Source organism: Ailuropoda melanoleuca, chromosome X (genome assembly GCF_002007445.2).
Source record: "Ailuropoda melanoleuca isolate Jingjing chromosome X, ASM200744v2, whole genome shotgun sequence".
Taxonomy (NCBI): domain Eukaryota; kingdom Metazoa; phylum Chordata; class Mammalia; order Carnivora; family Ursidae; genus Ailuropoda; species Ailuropoda melanoleuca.
The window spans coordinates 45,372,718-45,389,570 of NC_048238.1; positions in this window are offsets into that span (position 1 = coordinate 45,372,718).

Below are 16,853 nucleotides of genomic sequence, written 5' to 3' on the forward strand. Positions count from 1 at the left end.
GCACACTGGACAGCTGGCAGCAGGTGGCTGGAGGCTGGCGGTGTTAGAAACAAAAAGGACAGAGACACGCCAGCCCTGGAAGTGAGGGCTGGGATGCCGGCTGTGGGGCGCACATCCTGGGACACTGCAGGGTTGAGCAGCACCAACAGAAACAGACTTATAGTGGCCAGAACATCAGTGGAGAGCGGTCTGCGATCCCTCTGATCTGAGACAGGCTGGGATTCAACTACTGCTGCTCCAACTGTCAGAAGAGGCACAGCAAACTGCCAGGGAAAGCCACCAGAGAACAAAAGCCTGGAAATACTGGCTCACAGTGTGCCCATCTATCCCCCCTCGCAGGGGACACGGAGACTCTACCCAAACAGGGTTGCCTGAGTATTGGTGTGGCAGGCCCCTCCCCCAGAAGGCAGGGTGAAAAATAAAGAAGCCCACATCCCTAAGGTCCCTATAAAACAGGTGCACACTGCCTGGGTCCTGGTCAATAATTTGGGCTCTGGACAACCCCGCAACCTCTCCTCATCAGAATGACAAGAAGGAGAAATCCCCCCCCAGCAAAGAAAAGACAATGAGTCTGTGGCCTCTGCCACAGAACTAATGGATATGGATATAACCAAATTATCAGAAATGGAGTTCAGAGTAACAATGGTCAAGATGATGTGTAGACATGAAAAAAGTATTAACAAAAATGTTAATGAGAATATAGAATCTCTAAGGGCAGAAATGCGAGTGAATCTGGCAGAAATTAAAAATTCTATGAGCCAAATGCAGTCAAAACTAGAGGCTCTGACAGCAAGGGTGAATGAAGCAGAAGAATGTATTGGTGAATTGGAGGATGGGTTACTGAAAGAGAAAGCTAAAATAGAAACATGGCTCAAAAAAATCCAATCTCGAAGCATGAGAGATTATGGACTATGAGAAACAAACTGAGGGCTTCAGAGGGGAGGGGGTGGGGGAATGGGATAGACTGGTGATGGATAGTAAGGAGGGCACGTATTGCATCGTGCACTGGGTGATATACCAACTAATGAATCATCGAACTTTACATCAGAAACCAGGGATGTACTGTACGGTGACTAACATAATATAATAAAAAAAATTTAAAAAAAATTCAGTCCCACAAATGTAGGTTACGGGAGTTTACTGACTCAATGAAACGTTCCAAGGTCAAAATCATCAGCATCCCTGAGGGGGTGGAGAAAAACAGAGGTCTAGAAGAGACATTTGAAAAAATTATAGCTGAAAATTTCCCTAATCTAGCAAAGGAAACAAGCTTTAGTGTCCAAGAGGCAGAAAAGACCCCTCCCAAGCTCAACCATGAGAAACCTGCACCACGTCACGTCATAGTGCAATTTGCAAATATTAGATCCAAGGATACAGTATTGAAAGCGGCCAGGGCAAGGAAATTTCTCATGTACCAAGCAAAAGGTATCAGAATTACGTCAGACCTGTCTACACAGACCTGGACTGAGAGAAAGGGCTGGGGGGGCATTTTTAAAGCTCTTTCAGAGAAAAACATGCCGCCAAGGATCCTTTATCCAGCAAGGCTGTCATTCAGAATTGATGGAGAGATAAAGACCTTCCAAAATCGCAAGTCATTAACCAATTTCTTAGCAACGAAACCAGCCCTACAGGAGATATTAAGGGGGGTTATATAAAGTAAAAAGCCCCCCAGAGTGACACAGAACAGAAAGTAACATCTATAGAAACAAAGATTTATGGGCAACATGGCATCATTAAAATCATATCTCTCAATAATCAGTCTCATTGTAAAAGGCCTAAATACTCCCATAAAATGCCACAGGGTAGCAGATTGGATAAAAAGACATGACCCATCCATTTGCTGTCTACAAAAGACTCATTTTGTACCTAAAGATACATTCAGACTGAAAGTAAATGGATGGAATACCATCTTTCATGCCAATGGACCTCAAAAGAAAGCTGGGGTAGCAATTCTCATATCAGACAGATTGGATTTTAAACTAAAGACTACAGTTAGAGATACAGAACGGCACTCTATTATTCTTAAACGATGTATCAGACAAGTGGATATGACAATTATAAACATATATGCCCCCAACAGGGGAGCAACAAGATCCACAAGCCAACTCTTAACCACAATAAAGAGACGTATAGATAAAAATACGTTAATAGTAGGGGCCCTCAAAACTCCTCTCTCAGAAATAGACAGAGCACATAAGCAGAAAATCGACAAACAAACAAGAGCTTTGAATCCCATACTCAATGAGTTGGACCTCATAGAGATATAAATAACACTACATCCCAGAACCAAAGAATACTCATTCTATTCTAATGCCCATGAAACATTCTCAAGAATAGACCATGTTCTGGATCACAAAACAGGTCTCAACTGACACCAAAAGACTGAAATCATTCCCTGCATATTCTCAGACCAAACGCTTTGAAACTGGAACTCAACCACAAGGTAAATTTGGAAGAAACTCAAACATTTGGAGACTAAGAACCATCTTGCTCAAGAAAGATTCGATAAACCAGGAAATCAAAAATCAATTTAAACAATTTATGGAGACCAACAAGAATGAAAACACAACAGTCCAAAACCTATGGGATACAGCAAAGGCAGTCTTAAGGGGAAAATACATAGGCATCCAAGCCTCACTCAAAAGAATATAAAAAACTAAAATGCAGTTTTTATATTCTCACCTCAAGAAGCTGGACAGCAACAGAGGGACAGGCATAATTAACGGACGAGAAAACAGTTGATCAAGATTATAGCAGAAATGAATGAATTAGAAACCAGGAGTACAGTAGAGCAGATCAATGGAACTAGATGCTGGTTCTTGGAGAGAATTAATAAAATTGAGAGACCACTGGCAAGACTTATCCAAAAGAATAGAGAAAGGACCCAAATTAATAAAATTAAGACTGAAAAGGGAGAGGTCATAACCAGCAGCAATGAAATAGGAAGGATTATCAGAAACTTCTATCAACATCTTTATGCCAATAAATTAAGCAGTCTGGAAGAGATGGAGGCCTTCCTGGAAACCTATAACCTACCCAGACTGAAACAGGTAGAAATTGATTTTTTAAACAGGTTGATTAATTATGAAGAGATTGAGTCAATAATAAACAACCTTCCAAAAACCAGAACTCCAGGCCTTGACAGTTTTCCTAGGGAATTCTACCAAACATTCAAAGAAGAAAAAATACTTATTCTCCCAGAGCTATTTCAAAAAATAGAAACAGAAGGAAAGCTACCAAACTCATTCTATGAGGCCAATATTACCTTGATCCCCAAACCAGGGGAAAACCCCATCAAAAAGGAGAATTACAGACCAATTTCCCTAAAGAATATGGATGCCAAAATCCTCAACAACATCCTGGCTAATAGAATCCAACAGTACATTAAAAGGATTATCTATCATGACCAAGTGGGATTCATCCCTGGGATGCAAGGGTGGTTAAACATTCGCAAATCTATCAGTGTCTTAGATTTTATCCAGAAAGAATAATTCGAAAATCTTATAATTCTCTCAATAGATGCAGAAAAAGCATTTGACAAAATACACCACCCCTTCCTGATTAAAACCCTTCAGAGTGTAGGAATAGAGGGTACATTCCTCAATCTCATAAAAACCATCTATGAAAAGCCTACAGCAAATATCATTCTCAATGGGGAAAAGCTGGAAGCCTTTCCCTTAGGATCAGGAACATGACAAGGATGCCCACTCTCGCCATTATTATTCAACATCGTACGAGAAGTCCTTGCAACAGCAATCAAACAGCAAAAAGGGATAAAACGTATCCAAATCAGCAAAGAAGAAGTCAAACTGTCTCGCTTCTCAGATGACATGATACTCTATATGGAAAACCCAAAAGAATCCACTCCCAAACTATTAGAAGTCATAGGGCAATACAGTAATATGGCAGGATACAAAATCAAATCTCCGAAATCAGTTGCATTTCTATACACGAATAATGAGACTGAAGAAAGAGAATTTAGGGAATCCATCCCATTTACAATAGCACCAAAAACCATATGTTACCTTGGAATTAACCTAACCAGAGATGTAAAGGATCTATTTTCTAGAAACTATAAACCACTCTTGAAAAACATTGAAGAAGACAGAAAAAGTTGGAAAAATATTCCATGCTCACGGATCAGAAGAATTAACATAGTTAAAATGTCCATGCTACCCAGAGCAATCTACACTTTCAACGCTAACCCGATCAAAATACCGATGACATTTTTCAAAGAACTGGAACAAATAGTCCTTAAATTTATATGGAACCAGAAATGGCCCTGAATCTCCAAGGAACTGTTGAAAAGGAAAAGCAATGCTGGGGGCATCACAATGCCGGATTTCGAGCTGTACTACAAAGCTGTGATCACAAAGACAGCATGTTACTGGCCCAAAAACAGACACATCGACAAATGGAACAGAATAGAGAACCCAGAAATGGACCTTCAGCTCTTTGGGCAACTAATCTGTGATAAATCAGGAAAAAACATCTGGTGGGAAAAAGACAGTTTCTTCAATAAATGGTGCTGTGAAAATTGGACAGCTACATGCGAAAGAATGAAACTTGACCACTCTCTCACACTATACACAAAGATAAACTCCAAATGGATGAAAGACCTTGATGTGAGACAGGAATCTATCAAAATCCTGGAGAAGAACATAGGCAGCAAACTCTACAACATCGGCCACAGCAACATTTTTCATGACAGATCTCCAAAGGCAAGAGAACCAAAAAAGAAAATGAAGTTGTGGGACTTAATCAAGATCAAAAGCTTCTGCACAGCCAAGGAAACAGTCAAAAAAACTAAGAGGCAGCCCACGAAATGGCAGAATATATTTGCCAATGATACTACAGATAAAAGACTGGTATCCAAAGTCTACAAAGAACTTCTCAAACTCAATACAGGAGAAACAAATAAACAAATCATAAAATGGGCAGAAGTTATGAACAGACACTTTTCCAATGAAGACATACAAATAGCAAACCGACACACGAAAAAATGTTCAAAATCATTAGCCATCAGGGAAATTCAGATCAAAACCACTCTAAGATACCACCTTACGCCAGTTTGAATGGCAAAAATTGACAACCAAGAAACAACAATTGTTGGAGAGGATGTGGAGAAAGGGGATCCCTCCTACATTGTTGGTGGGAATGCAAGTTGGTTCAGCCACTCCGGAAACCAGTTTGGGGGTCCCTTAAAAAGTTAAAAATTGAGATACCCTATAATCCAGCCATTGCACTACTGGGTATTTACCCCAAGGATACAGACGTAGTGAAGAGAAGGACCATATGCACCCCAATGTTCATAGCAGCATTGACAACAATAGCTAAATCGTGGAAGGAACCGAGATGCCCTTCAACAGATGACTGGATTAAGAAGTTGTGGTCCATTTATACAATGGAATACTACTCAGCTATCAGAAAGAATAAGTTCTCAACATTTGCTGCAACATGGACGGCACTGGAGGATATAATGCTAAGTGAAATAACTCAAGCAGAGAAAGACAATTATCATAAGGTTTCTCTTATCTATGGAACATAAGAACTAAGAAGATCGGTAGGAGAAGAAAGGGATAAAGAAAGGGAAGTAATCAGAAGGGGGAATGAAGCATGACAGACTATGGACTCTGAGAAAGAAACTGTGGGCTACACAGGGGAAGGGGTTGGGGGAATGGGATAGGCTGGTGATGGGCAGTAAGGAGGGCATGTATTGCATGGTGCACTGGGTGTTATACACAACTAATGAATCATCAAAATTACATCAATAACCAGGGATGTACTATATGGTGACTAACATAATACAATAAAAATATTTATATAAATAAATGAATAAATAAATAAATTAAATAAATAAATAAATAAAACACCAGAGCACAAAAGCCTCTCATACTGGGTACCAGGCTCAGACTAGTGGAGTGGTGGCCGTGGGGAAAGGGCTTTAGAGAAGCCCCCAGAGAGGATCCAGGTGCTGCAAGTGTGCTCGTGTGAACCTGGTGTGGCTCACAGTTTTAGAAGCACAAATGGCAAAGACATACCTAGCCCTGGGATAGAACTCTGGGGAAGTAGGCATGGAACACACAACTGTGGAGGCTCAGCTTCTAACAGTGCAGACAGAAATGGCGACTGTGTGTCCTGGAGAGCTCAGTGAAGTGCAGACTATGAATTCTCTGCTCTGGGAAAGAGGTTCGGGTTCGGTCATTTCTCTCTCACTCTCAGAAGAGACAGAAGAGATGTGGAAAGCCAGCAGGGAAAGCCACCAGAGAACAAAACTCAAAAAACCGGTTTTCACTGAATCCACCCCTCCCCAGACAAGGGGGAAGGGCAACTCTGTCCAAGCAGGTTGCCTAGTAACAGCATGGCAGGCCCCTCTCCCAGAACACAGGCTGGAAGAACAAGAGGACCACAGCCCTAAGGTTCCTACAAAACATGTGCATCACGCTTGGGTCATGTGTAATACTTTGGACTCTGTACATTCCTTCAACCATCCCCCAACAGGTATGACTAAGAGGAGGAATGCCCAACAAAGAAAAGAATCAGAGACTATGGCCTCTGCCACAGACCTAATGGATATGGATAGAAGCAACATGTCAGAGATAGACTTCAGATTAATAATTATGAAGTAGATATCTAGGCTTGAAAAAAATATTAGCAACAATATAGAATCTCTAGGGGTAGAAATGAGATCTAATCAGGCCAAACTTAAAAATGCTATGAATGAGATGCAGTCTAAACTGGATACTCTGACTGCCAGGGTAAAAAAGTCAGAAGATTAATTAGTGAGCTGGAGGATAAGATGATGTAAAGAAGGAAACCAGGGAGACCTCGGACAAACAGCTTAAAGCCCAAGAGATCAGACTGAGAGAGATTAATGATGCAATGAAATTTTCCAATGTTAGAATTATTGGGATCCCTGAAGGGGGTGGAGAGAGAGAGAGGTCTAGAAGATATATTTGAGTGAATCATAGCTGAGAACTTCCCTATTTGGGGGAAGGAAACAAACATTCGTGTCCAAGAGGCAGAGAGGACCCCTCCCAAGATCAATGTGAACAGATTAATGCCACGACATATAATAGTACAACTCGCAAATCTTAGAACCAAGGAAACAATCCTGAGAGCAGCTAGGGGGAGGAGATTTCTTAGGTACAGAGGGAGGAATATCAGAATAATGTCAGACGTGTCCACAGACACCTTGCAAGCCAGAAAGGGCTGGCAAGGGGGCACCTGCGTGGCACAGCAGTTAAGTGTCTGCCTTCGGCTCAGGGCGTGATCCCGGTGTTATGGGATCGAGCCCCACATCAGGCTCCTCCGCTATGAGCCTGCTTCTTCCTCTCCCACTCCCCCTGCTTGTGTTCCCTCTCTCGCTGGCTGTCTCTATCTCTGTCAAATAAATAAAATCTTAAAAAAAAAAAGAAAGAAAGGGCTGGCAAGTCATAAACAGAGTACTATAAGAGGTGAACACGCAGCCAAGGAAAGTTTATCCTGCAAAGATCTCATTCAGAATGGATGGAGAGACAAGTAGCTTCCAAGACTGGCACAAACTGAAAGAATATGTGACCACCAAGCTGCCCCTGCAAGAAATATTAAGGGGGGGTCTATAAAAGAAGAAAGACCCCAAAAGTAATATAGACCAGAAATTTACAGAGAAAATCTATAGAAGCAGGGACTTCACAGGCAACATGATGGAATTAAATCATATCTGTCAATACTCACTCTCAATGTGAATGGCCTAAATGCTCCCATGAAATGGCACAGGGTTGCAGATTGGATAAAAAACATGGCCCATCCATATGCTCTCTACAAGAGACTTATTTTGAACCTCAAGATACATCCAGACTGAAAGTGAAGGGATGAAGAACCATTCTTCATGCCAACAGACCTCAAAAGAAAGCTGGAGTGGCAATTCTCATATCAGACAAATTAAATTTGAAGCTAAAAACTGTAGTAAGAGGTACAATGGGACACTATATCATTCTTAAAGGGTCTATCCAAGAAGATGATCTAACATTTGTAAATATCTATGCCCCTAACATGGGAAGAGTCAACAACATAAGGCAACTGTTAACCAAAATAAAGAATCATAGTGGTAATAACTTTAATAGAAGCAGACCTCACACTCCACTCTCAGCAATAGACAGATCAACTAAGCAGATCAACAAAGAGCTTTGAATGACACACTGGACCAGATGGACTTCATAGATATATCTGGATGGTTCCACTCTAAAACAACTGAGTACTCCTTCTTCTCAAACACACAGGGAGCTTTCTCCAGATTAGACCACATACAGGGTCACAAATCAGGTCCCAACTGATACAAAAAGATTGAGATTATTCCCTGAATATTTTCAGACCACAGTGCTTTGAAACTGGAAATCAATCACCAGAAAAAATGTGGAAACAATTCAAACATTTGGAAGCTAAAGACCATCCTGCCTAAGAATGTTTGGGTCAATCAGGAAATCAAAGAAGAACTTAAACAATTCATGGAAACCAATGAGAATGAAAACACATTGGTCCAAAACCTATGGGATACTGCAAGGCGGTCCTAAGGAGGAAATACATAGCCATCCAAGCCTCACTCAGAAAAGTAGAAAAATCCCGAATGCACAAGCTAAACTTACACCTAAAAGAACTGGAGAAAGAACAGCAAATAACACTTAAACCAAGCAGGAGAAGAGAAATAATAAAGACTAGAGCAGAGTTCAATGAAATAGAGACCAGAAAATGAGTAAAGCAGATCAATAAAACTAGAAGTTGGTTCTTTGAAAAAATTAATAAGATCGATAAACTTCTGGCCAGACTTATCAAAAAAAGAGAGAAAAGACACAAATTAATAAAATTATGACTCAACGGGGAGAGATCATGACTAACACCAATAAAATAGAAACAATTATTAGAAATTATTATCAGCAATTATATGCCAACAAATTAAGCAACCTGGAAGAAATGGATGCCTTCCTGGAAACCTATAAACTCCCAAGCCTGAAACAGGAAGAAATGGACAATCTGAACAGACCAATAACCAGTAAGGAAATTGAAACAATTATCAAAAACCTCCCAAAAAACAAGAGTCCAGGGCCAGAATTCTTCCCAGGGGCATACTACCAAACATTTAAAAGGGAAATAATACTCATTTTCCTAGAGCTGTTTCAAAAAAATAGAAACAGAAGGAAAATCCAAACTCATTGTATGAGGCCATCATTACCCTGATCCCCAAACCAGTCAAATACCCCATCAAAAAGATAATTACATACCAATATCCCTGATGAATATGGATGCCAAGATTCTTGACGAGATCCTAGTCGATAGGACCCAACAGTATATAAAAAGGATTATCCATCACAACCAGGTGGTATTTATTCCTGGAATTCAAGAGTGGTTCAATATTTGCAAATCAGTCAATGTGATAGAACACATTAATAAAAGAAATACAAGAGCCATATGATTCTCTCAATTGTTGCAGAAAAAGCATTTGACAAAATACAGCATCCTTTCCTGATTAAAACTCTTCAGAGTGTAGGGATAGAAGGAACATTCCTCAATTTCATAAAAACCATCTACGAAATGCTCACAGCAAGTATCATTCTCAATGGCGAAAAGCTTAGGGCTTTTCCCTTAAGGTCAGGAACACGACAGGGATTCCGACTCTCACCAATCTTGTTCACCATAGTGCTAGAATTCCTAGGCTTAGCAATTAGACAGCAAAAAGAAATAACAGGCATCCAAATTGGCAAAGCAGAGGTCAAACTCTCTTCACAGTTGACGTGACACTTTATATGGAAAACCCAAAAGTCTCCACCCCCAAATTTCTAGACCTCATGCAGCAACTCAGTAATGTGGCAGGATATAAAATCAATGCACAGAAATAAGTCGTTTTTCTATACACTGACAATGTAATTATAGAAAGAGTTTAGGGAATCCATTCCACTTACAGTAGTACCAAAAACCATAAGATACTTAGGAATAAACCTAACCAAAGAGATAAATAATCTATACTCTAAAAACTATAGAACACTTATGAAAGAAATTGAAGAAGGCACAAAATGATGTAAAAACATTCCATGATAATGGATTGGAAGAATAAACATTGTTAAAATGATATGCTGCCCCGGGAGCAATCTATACTTTCAACAACATCCCTATCAAAATACCATTAGCATTTTTCAAAAAGCTGGAACCAACAATCCTTAAATTTGTATGGAAACAGAAAAGACCACAAACTGACAAGGGAATGTTGAAAAAGAAAAATGGGTAGGGGCAACACATTGCCTGATTTCATACTATGTTACAAAGCTGTAATCATTAAGATAGGATGGTACTGGCACAAACACAGTCATGTAGCTCATGGCACAGAATCGAGAACCCAGAAATGGGCCCCCAACTCTATGGTCAACTAATCTTCAACAAATATGGAAAGAAAATATCCGATGGAAAAAAGACAGCCTCTTTAATAAATGGTGCTGGGAAAATTGGACGGCTATACACAGAAGAAGGAAACTCAACCACTGAGAAACTCAAAATGGATGAAAGACCTCAGTGTGAGACAGGAATCCATAAAAATCATAGAGGAGAAAATAGGCAGTAACCTCTTTGATATCAGCCACAACAACTTCTTTCATGACACGTCTCCAAAGGCAATGGAAACAAAAGCACAAATGAACTTTTGGGACTTCATCAAGATAAAAAGCTTCTGCACAGCAAAGGAAACAGTCAACAAAACCAAGAGGCACCCCATGGAATGGGACAAGATATTTGCAAATGATATTACAGATAACGGGCTTGTATCCAAGATCTATAAAGAGCTTCTCAAACTCAACACCCAAAAAACAAATAATTAATTCAAAAATGGACAGAAGACTTGAAGAGACACTTCTCTAAAGAAGACATACGAATGGTGAACAGACACATGAAAAAATGTTCAACATCATTAGCCATCTGGGGTATTCAAATCAAAACCACACTACGATACTACCTTATACCAGTTAAAATGGCATAAATTAACAAGGCAGAAAACAACAAGTGTTGGTAGGATGTGGAGAAAGGGGAACCTCTTACACTGTTGGTGGGAATGGATGCTGGTACCACAGCTCTGGAATAGCAGCAATGTCCACAATAGCCATACTATGGAAAGAGCCCAAATGTCCATCGCAGAGGAATGGATAAAGAAGATGTGGTATATAAGACGTTACTGAGAACATGGCATCATTAAAATCATATCTGTCAATAATCTCTATCAATCTAAATGGCTTAAACTCTCCCATAAAACGCCACAGGGTTGCAGATTGGATAAAAAGACATGACCCATCCATTTGCTGTCTACAAGAGACTCATTTTGAACCCAAAGATGCATTCAGACTTAGAGTAAGGGGATGGAGTACCATCTTCCACGCAAATGGACCTCAAAAGAAAGCTGGAGTAGCAATTCTCATATCAGATAGACTGGATTTTAAACTAGAGGCCATAGAGAGAGATACAGAAGGGCACTATATTATTCTTAAAGGAAGTATTCAACAAGTGGATATGACAATTATTAATATATATGCCCCCAACAGGGGAGCAGCAAGATACACAAGCCAACTCTTAACCAAAATAAAGAGACATATAGATAAGAACACAGTAATAGTAGGGGACCTCAACACCCCACTATCAGAAATAGACAGAACACCCTGGCAAAAACTAAGCAAAGAATCAAAGGCTTTGAATGCCATACTCGACGAGTTGGACCTCATAGATATATATAGAACACTACACCCCAGAACCAAAGAATACTCATTCTATTCAAATGCCCATGGAACATTCTCAAGAATAGATCATGCTCTGGGACACAAAACAGGTCTCAGCCAATACCAAAAGATTGAAATTATCCCCTGCATATTCTCAGACCACAACGCTCTGAAATTGGAACTCAACCACAAGGAAAAACCTGGAAGAAACTCAAACACTTGGAGGCTAAGAACCATCCTGCTCAAGAATGACTCGATAAACCAGGAAATCAAAAAACAAATTAAACAATTTATGGAGACCAACGAGAATGAATACACAACGGTCCAAAACCTATGGGATACTGCAAAGGCAGTCCTAAGGGGGAAATACATAGCCATCCAAGCCTCACTCAAAAGAATAGAAAAATCTAAAATGCAGTTTCTATATTCTCACCTCAAGAAACTGGAACAGCAACAGAGGGACAGGCCTAACCCACTGACAAGGAAGGAGTTGACCAAGATTAGAGCAGAAATCAATGAATTAGAGACCAGAACCACAGTAGAGCAGATCAACAGGACTAGAAGCTGGTTCTTTGAGAGAATCCATAAAATTGATAGACCACTGGCAAAACTTGTCCAAAAACAAAGAGAAAGGACTGAGATTATTAAAATTATGACTGAAAAGGGAGAGGTCACGACCAGCACCATTGAAATTGCAAGGATTATTAGAAACTTTTATCAACAGCTATATGCCAAAAAACTAAACAATCTGGAAGAGATGGAGGCCTTCCTGGAAACCTATAAACTACCAAGACTGAAACAGGAAGAAATAGATTTCTTAAATAGGCCAATTAACTATGAAGAAATTGAGTCAGTGATAAACAACCTTCCAAATAATAAAACTCCAGGCCCAGACGGTTTTCCTGGGGAATTCTACCAAACATTCAAAGAAGAAATAATACCTATTCTCCTAAAGCTATTTCAAAAAATAGAAACAGAAGGAAAGCTACCAAACTCATTCTATGAGGCTAATATTACCTTGATCCCCAAACCAGGCAAAGACCCCCTCAAAAAGGAGAATTACAGACCGATTTCTCTAATGAATATGGATGCCAAAATCCTCAACAAGATCCTTGCTAATAGAATCCAACAGTACATTAAAAGGATTATCCATCATGACCAAGTGGGATTCATACCTGGGATGCAAGCATGGTTCAACACTCGCAAATCAATCAATGTGATACATCATATCAACAAGAAAAGACTCAAGAACCATATGATCCTCTCAATTGATGCAGAAAAAGCATTTGACAAAATACAGCATCCTTTCCTGATTAAAACCCTTCAGAGTGTAGGAATAGAGGGTACATTTCTCAATCTCATAAAAGCCATCTATGAAAAGCCTACTGCAAGCATTATTCTCAATGGGGAAAAGCTGGAAGCCTTTCCCTTAAGATCAGGAACACGACAAGGATGCCCACTCTCGCCACTATTATTCAACATAGTACTAGAAGTCCTTGCAACAGCAATCAGAAGACAAAAAGGGATCAAAGGTATCCAAATCGGCAAAGAAGAAGTCAAACTGTCTCTCTTTGCAGATGACATGATACTCTATATGGAAAACCCAAAGGAATCCACTCCCAAACTATTAGAAGTTATAGAACAATTCAGTAAGGTGGCAGGATACAAAATCAATGCCCAGAAATCAGTTGCATTTCTATACACGAATAACGAGACTGAAGAAAGAGAAATTAGGGAATCCATCCCATTTACAATAACACCAAAAACCATGCGTTACCTTGGAATTAACTTAACCAGAGACGTAAAGGACCTATATGCTAGAAACTATAGATCACTTTTGAAAGATATTGAGGAAGACATAAAAAGATGGAAAAATATTCCATGCTCATGGATTGGAAGAATTAACATAGTTAAAATGTCCATACTACCCAGAGCAATCTACACTTTCAATGCTATCCCGATCAAAATACCGAGGACATTTTTCAAAGAACTGGAACAAATAGTCCTTAAATTTGTATGGAACCAGAAAAGGCCCCGAATCTCCAAGGAACTGTTGAAAAGGAAAAACAAAGCTGGGGGCATCACAATGCCGGATTTCGAGCTGTACTACAAAGCTGTGATCACAAAGACAGCATGGTACTGGCACAAAAACAGACACATCGACCAATGGAACAGAATAGAGAACCCAGAAATGGACCCTCGGCTCTTTGGGCAACTAATCTTTGATAAAGCAGGAAAAAACATCCGGTGGAAAAAAGACAGTCTCTTCAATAAATGGTGCTGGGAAAATTGGACAGCTACATGCAAAAGAATGAAACTTGACCACTCTCTCACACCATACACAAAAATAAACTCCAAATGGATGAAAGACCTCAATGTGAGACAGGAATCCATCAAAATTCTAGAGGAGAACATAGGCAACAACTTCTATGACATCGGCCAGAGCAACCTTTTTCACGACACATCTCCAAAGGCAAGAGAAATAAAAGATAAAATGAACTTATGGGACTTTATCAGGATAAAGAGCTTCTGCACAGCCAAGGAAACAGTCAAAAAAACTAAGAGACAGCCCACGGAATGGGAGAATATATTTGCAAAGGACACCACAGATAAAGGACTGGTATCCAAGATCTACAAAGAACTTCTCAAACTCAATACACGAGAAACAAATAAACAAATCATAAAATGGGCAGAAGATATGAACAGACACTTTTCCAATGAAGACATACAAATGGCTAACAGACACATGAAAAAATGTTCAAAATCATTAGCCATCAGGGAAATTCAAATCAAAACCACACTGAGATACCACCTTACGCCAGTTAGAATGGCAAAGATAGACAAGGCAAGAAACAACAATTGTTGGAGAGGATGTGGAGAAAGGGGATCCCTCCTACATTGTTGGTGGGAATGCAAGTTGGTACAGCCACTCTGGAAAACAGTGTGGAGGTCCCTTAAAAAGTTAAAAATTGAACTACCCTATGACCCAGCCATTGCACTACTGGGTGTTTACCCCAAAGATACAGACGTAGTAAAGAGAAGGGCCATATGCACCCCAATGTTCATAGCTGCATTGTCCACAATAGCCAAATCATGGAAGGAGCCGAGATGCCCTTCAACAGATGACTGGATTAAGAAGCTGTGGTCCATATATACAATGGAATATTACTCAGCTATCAGAAAGAACGAATTCTCAACATTTGCTGCAACATGGACGGCACTGGAGGAGATAATGCTAAGTGAAATAAGTCAAGCAGAGAAAGACAATTATCATATGATTTCTCTCATCTATGGAACATAAGAACTAGGATGATCGGTAGGGGAAGAAAGGGATAAAGAAAAGGGGGGTAATCAGAAGGGGGAATGAAACATGAGAGACTATGGACTATGAGAAACAAACTGAAGACTTCAGAGGGGAGGGGGTGGGGGAATGGGATAGACTCGTGATGGGTAGTAAGGAGGGCACGTATTGCATGGTGCACTGGGTGTTATACGTAACTAATGAAGCATCGAACTTTACATCGGAATCCGGGGATGTACTGTATGGTGATTAACATAATATAATAAAAAATGGAAAAAAAAAGAAGATGTGGTGTATTTTTTACAATGGAATGATGGAACTGTAGGGTATTATGCTGAGTGAGATAAGTCAGTCAGGGAAAGACAGTTGTCATATGGTTTCACTCATATGTGGAATATAAGAAACAACACAGAGGAGGGGAAACTGAGTAGTTTGAATCAGAGAAGTAGACAAAGCATGAGAGACTCTTAAGCATAGGAAACAGACTGGAGGGGAGGTGGGGGGGATGGGGAAACTGGGTGATGGACATTATGAAGGGTATGTGATGTGATGAGCACTGGATGTTATATGCAACTGATGAATTACTGCACTGTACATCTGAAGCTAATGATGTACTATATTTTGGCCAACTGACTTTAAATTAAAAAAAAGAATCTAGATTTAAAAAATAAAAAATAGACAACAAATAGTATAACTGTAAAATAATAATAATAATTTTAAGAAGGCATTGAATGTAATAAGAAAATAAATGAAAAAATAAAGAAATAAAAAATAAATATAAAAAGGAAGCTTCATCCTATCTGCCTTAATGTTGAAGCTTTGGTGTGAGCTAGTAATTTGTGCTTGTCTTCTGGTGGAAGGACCTGCTATGCTGATTCTCAGGGGGACTTGCCTAGTGGATATGCACATCCAAGGAGCACTGGGGTAGGGCTTGGTGTAAGCAACTCCCCCAACTACTAGTTGGTGCTGTTTTGCTCCCTCAACCTTTTCAATCCTGATGGGTAGGATGAATATGGTGGCATTCTTCTCTATCCCCAGAGCTGCAATTTCACACACCCAGTCTTCAGTAAATCCTCACAGAGGAACAATCAGTCACCCCTCTTGTGTTCCTGATTTCTGTCATAACCCTGCATTCACCCTGGCTATGTCTGAGCTTCTTTATATCAGGTGCATGACTGAGTTTCAAAAGTACAAGTTTTAGAGACTACTGTTACGTGGTTCTGCACTGATAGTCTGGAGCAGGGTCTCAACTCACTTTTCCCATTTGCTGACCTGTCCCAGGACAGCAGTCACAAGGTCGCATAGCAGTTCAGAGTCCATGGCAAAACAGAGCAGAAACCCAGCACCAAATCTCACTGCTCTCAGCCAGCATCCCTTCTCCTATGCCTGGGAACAATGCAGCACTTTGGTGGTACCCATTCTTCTTGCAACGCAGAGGATCTTCAGACCATGCTGTCACTCCTGTGATTCTGTTCAGCTTCACCACCTGAGCACCTTTAAACTAGTTGTGACTCCCACAGTAGCAGACTTTTGGAAGCTCAGATTTTGCTCCTCTCTGCTTATAATACTTTGTGGTAGTCTCTGTAAGGAGGGTTCCCTTCCCTCTGCAGTACCCACAGCTATATCTCCCCCAAATAAACTCTCTACACCTCCTACTTTCCAAAATGTGGTTGATTTTCTACTTGTAGACTTGCAGTTTTTATTCTCTCTGACCTCTGATTTCTTAGGTGTTCAAAATGATTTGATAATTATCTAACTGTGTTAGAGGGAGGAGACAGGCTTAAGGTCTCCCTACTCCTCCTCCACCATCTTAACTCCTCCCTAGT